Raw genomic sequence first — 4494 nt, forward strand, 5'->3', positions numbered from 1 at the left:
AAACGCTCCTAAGAGCAGACGTCAAACTTCTGTGTGTTCCCTGCCCTCACAAACAGCAGCGTCCGGTACTCCAGCTCTCTGCAGGCAGCCCACCATGCCCTGGGATACAGCTGTTCAAGCAAGGGGCTGTCCCACAATGGGAAAGAGGGCGAACAAGAGCGAGGAGGCGGTGCCTGGGAGGAAAGAGGCACAGGGAGCGAAGGACCAGGAAATGAAACTGAAAGCAAAAGAGACTCACACTCACACCCACTGCTCCGCCGGATGATGAAACCAGCAAGCACCAGTTGTATTTGCATGTGCCAAGGCGCTGCTGCTTTCTAGATCGCAGCTGCAGACTCCGCTGGGTGCAGCATCACCAGAGCAGCAGGAAAACAAGGCTCCCCCGCGCTGGCCCGGATTACAGGATAGCGCTGGGACCAGGCGGGAGCCTGGGCCACAGTGGGGAAATGGGTAATCAGCGGTTATCAGGCCTTTTAGCAAGAATGGAGCTGTTCCCTCCACAGCTGGAGACAAGGGCCTGCAGGTCCCGGTTACACCAGAAACAAGAGCTGGCACTGCCAGTGGTTTTCAAACACAGCTCCCCGCTGGCCCTCTCCCCAGCTGAACTCCACTTGGGTGAAATGGCCTGTTTAGTCCTGGCTGAGCTATGAGGCCCGCTGGCCTCCTGCTGTGCTGAGGTTTGTGTGTGTGTGGAAGGGGAGCTGAATGAACAAAGTTTTCAGGCACTGCACCAAACCCAGGTGCTCTTGGCAGGAAGAGCTTGTTGTTTCCCCAGTACCCCAGCCTCTCTGCTCCAGTGGGGCTGTGGGTGGAAACACTTGGGCCTGGGGAAGGAGAGAGTATGCTCACATTTTTGCAAATACTCCCAGTGCAGGGGGAAGTGTAGTCTAGCAGACAGAGCACTGGCCTGGGACAGAGGAGACCTTGGTTCTATTTCTGGCTCTGCCACTGGCTTGCTGGCCCGAGTCACTTCCCTGCTCTGTGCCTCAGTTTCCCCATCTGTAAAATTGGGAGAATGATGCTGACCTCCTTTGTAAAGCACTTTCAACTCCACTGACGAAACAGTGCTCAATGAGGGCTCGGCCTTATTAGCGTAATTAAATCTGGTTCTATCCAGAAAACTCCCAAGCAGATCCAGCTATGAGCCAGAAGCCAAGGAGAGGCACAATGCCTGGGACTGCAATGCCCAGAGCTGCTTACATCTGCTGCAGAAAGGGTCAGCATGCACTCCATCCCATTGCATGGTAGCAGGAGCATCGAGAGGGGCTCGGCTGGGGTCCTGGACAGCTCCCAACCTGACTGGTCAGGCTTCCTTGGCCACTGGTGGGAATGTCCCCTGCATCCTGGAGAGCTAGAAACTTAATTTTTTTATTAAAAAAACATGAAAGCTAAGATTCTCATGTAATCACAGGATTCCAGGAGCTGGGGTTTAAGAGAAACACCAAATGTCATGAGACTTGCCCTAAACAACACTGCAAAAAGCTCTTTCCCCCCTCACTACACATCTGCATGGAGAGCTAGAAAGTTCTTCCTGTATTTGTAGAGGTTATTAATCTGATTTTTTGTTTTGTTGCTTTTTAGACTCCAAAATCCCAGTGGATCGAAGTTGCAGCCACAGGTGTGTATTTGTTTATTATAACTGATTTTTTTTCAAGTTTCTATTTCACTGTTTCATTGAAACATCGCTCTCCCTGGAAAGAAATACAATGGTGGGAAATTTCAAGAAAAATAAATTGAAGAAAATGTGTGTGGGAAATAAATGACATTTTTCACCGGCTCTTCCTCATGTTACCACATAAGTGGTAAGTGCCCATAGACTCAGTCTCCTTGCTTCCTATCACCCATCTGGCACAGGTAAGACACAGCTTTAGATGGTGGGATGCTCTGTGCTGAGTGCAGCGTGTAAGTATCCTGAACTGCTGCCCTGGGTTTTCCTCTCCAGGGCAGCGCAGGGCCTGATCTAAAGCCCACTGATGTCAATGGGAGTCTTTCCATTGACAGCGGTGGAATGATGGTCCAGGGGCAGGTCTTTAATGGTGAACTCCAGGACTAGAATCCCAACAGCAAGCAATGCCAATCCTCAGAGGAGAGAAACAACAGACAATAAAGCTGTGTGCCTTTATAAGCCTTTTAAATATTTATGCAAATGAAGATGCAAATGAAGTAGTTTCCTTGGATTGGGGGTTTGCGCTCCTCTGCTTTACATTCCCTGGTCCTTCAAATATGCATTCATCCGCACCCTTTCCAGCGCTCCTCCTCGCTCTTCTGCTCTCTCTAGCTCTCCCTGTCACTTTTGCTCTCTCTAGACCAGGGATTTTTGAACATCAGGGCAAGGCTTGTACAGGGCCCTACACATTGCGGCCCCAATCCCGACACAGCCCTCTGGATGTTACTGTAATATCCATATTCACTGCTGCTACTACATTTTCACAGTGTGAACCCCACCTTCACAGAGAGATGCTAAGATTCTCATTCCCACTGAGGCCATTTTACACCCCTGTGGAAGGCTCCTTTACCACTACCAGAGCAAGAAAAGGCCCATCATGTTACTGAGACTCAAACCCAGAGCATCTTGTGGTCCTCTCCCATTGCTTCCCTCCCATTCTCAGGCTCTTCATTTCATCTTTCCCCTTCATCAGTTCTGTTCCTCTCATGTGGAAACAAGAAGAGCCAGTGCTGAACCAGCAGTCTGTGTGCCACAGAGCAAAACGGGGGGGCCGCTGCCCTAGACCTTCCTCCCTCCCTCTCTGCATCTCTCTTCATTCCACCCCATTTCTAGTTCTCCCTCTTTCCTTTGAGATTTCTCCACTCTCTTTGTTTCTTCCTATGCCCAAGACACATAAAATCATCCTCTTCCAAGAGGGTTTGAAGGACTCATATCTTCATGGGTTTCTGTTTGCTTCTTCCACTCCAGATTACGTCCCCAAGGAGAAACGCATCAATATCTCTTGGAATCGGGGCACCATGAACGTCAGTAACCTCTCCATCCCGATCTACTGTGATGGCTTCTACCTGGTCTCCCTGAAGGGAGCTATCAAGGTAATGGGCCAGAAGAATGTCTCACTGAGCCTTAAGGTGTACAAGCGGTCCCAGGAGTCCATCTTGCGTGTGAAGGTCACAGAGGAGGTAGTAGATTCGGTGACAGTGTCCGAGATGCGGTATAAGGATGAAGTCTACTTGGAGGCCTACATAGATGCCAACTACAAAGATTTGACACTGGGCCTCTTCTTACTGACTCCTCGCTCATACTGCGTAGACGACATGGATAAAATGTAAAGTAATGCCCCTGCGATCAAATAAAACTGGGAATTGGAACCCAGCACCTAAACTCATGGGAGGGTTATGTCCAATAGGCTGTACATGTGCAAAAAAACCTACCCTGGCCTCACCTCTCAGGGGCTTGTGGTATGTCTGAGTGAGAGAGTTCTCATGGCTAGTGCAAACAAGCCAATGTGCAAATGGTCTTTATACAGCACATGTCCTGTTCCTCTCTTTGGGGCTCACCACAGCTTATTTGTTAGCTGAAATGGGAGAAATGTACAGTGCCCTCAAGAAGAATGAAGAGGACCCCACTGAAAATTACCAGTGCTTGCCTCAGAGTCAGAGGAATCCTGGATTCTCTATTTATTTGATAATATTTGTATATAATTGAAATTCTGTGTACATTTGCTGAAAACAGTCACTTCAATCAAGAAGGGACCTGGTTTGTCTTGAAGCCACCTGGGCAAGTTGAAGACTCCAGGGACCCAGCACGCAATCTTTGCCTCGTTGTGAAGGAAAAGATGAAGAGATGGCAGGCAACGCATCCCCTGCGGTGATCCAGATAAATGTGCTCTGAAAGACTCAGGAAATGAAAAAATACGAGTGTTTGGAAGTGAGAGAAAAAGGCTGGAATGGACCAGTGAGAGACCGTTAGGAATGGCTTTTAAAAAAAAAAGAGACAAATTAAAATGCTGGCAGTGTTTGTGCAAGGTGTTGGAATGGGGGCAGGGCAGGGGTGGAGTCGGGGGCGGGGCTGGGGGTGTGCGAGCACCCACCGGCACCAGGAAAAGTTGGCAGCTGTGCTCCTGCAGATTTCCTAAGGTGTCAAGCAGGGCAGGGCATTCTTGTGGAGTCTAGTCAAATATTTCCAGCTATGGAATGAACACATGCTATTGCCTTAGTTGCAAGCCAGGAGAACTTTGAAGTCCTGGCAAGTGGAGCGCCTTCTCCCCAATCTTTCATCTTAATTAAAAAAAAACAAAACAAACAAAAAAAAAAAAACAGCCCCAGGAAATTCAATTTAAGCAACAACTGTTAAGAGAATGTTAAGACTCTCTGGCTAATCACTGATATATCAGGGAATGCCACAGTTAGTGTTGCATGCATAACCTGAACCCAGCTCTCTTGCATGTATACCTATAACAATAAAGTCTTTAAACATCTGATCTCATATTATTTCTCAAATAATACTGCATATCATACACATTTTCTTCAACTTTAGATACACATTTG

The 4494-nt window shown here is 48.2% G+C and overlaps 1 long non-coding RNA gene across 1 annotated transcript; it reads left to right on the forward strand.

The window, feature by feature from the left end:
- The first annotated feature begins 255 nt into the window (after positions 1-255).
- On the forward strand, positions 256-3982 carry LOC144268946 (uncharacterized). The gene is made up of 3 exons (XR_013346868.1): positions 256-677; positions 1582-1618; positions 2915-3982. It is a non-coding gene; the product is annotated as an uncharacterized LOC144268946 (long non-coding RNA).
- Positions 3983-4494: the final 512 nt, after the last annotated feature.

This window comes from Eretmochelys imbricata, chromosome 8, assembly GCF_965152235.1.
Source record: "Eretmochelys imbricata isolate rEreImb1 chromosome 8, rEreImb1.hap1, whole genome shotgun sequence".
Taxonomy (NCBI): Eukaryota; Metazoa; Chordata; order Testudines; family Cheloniidae; genus Eretmochelys; species Eretmochelys imbricata.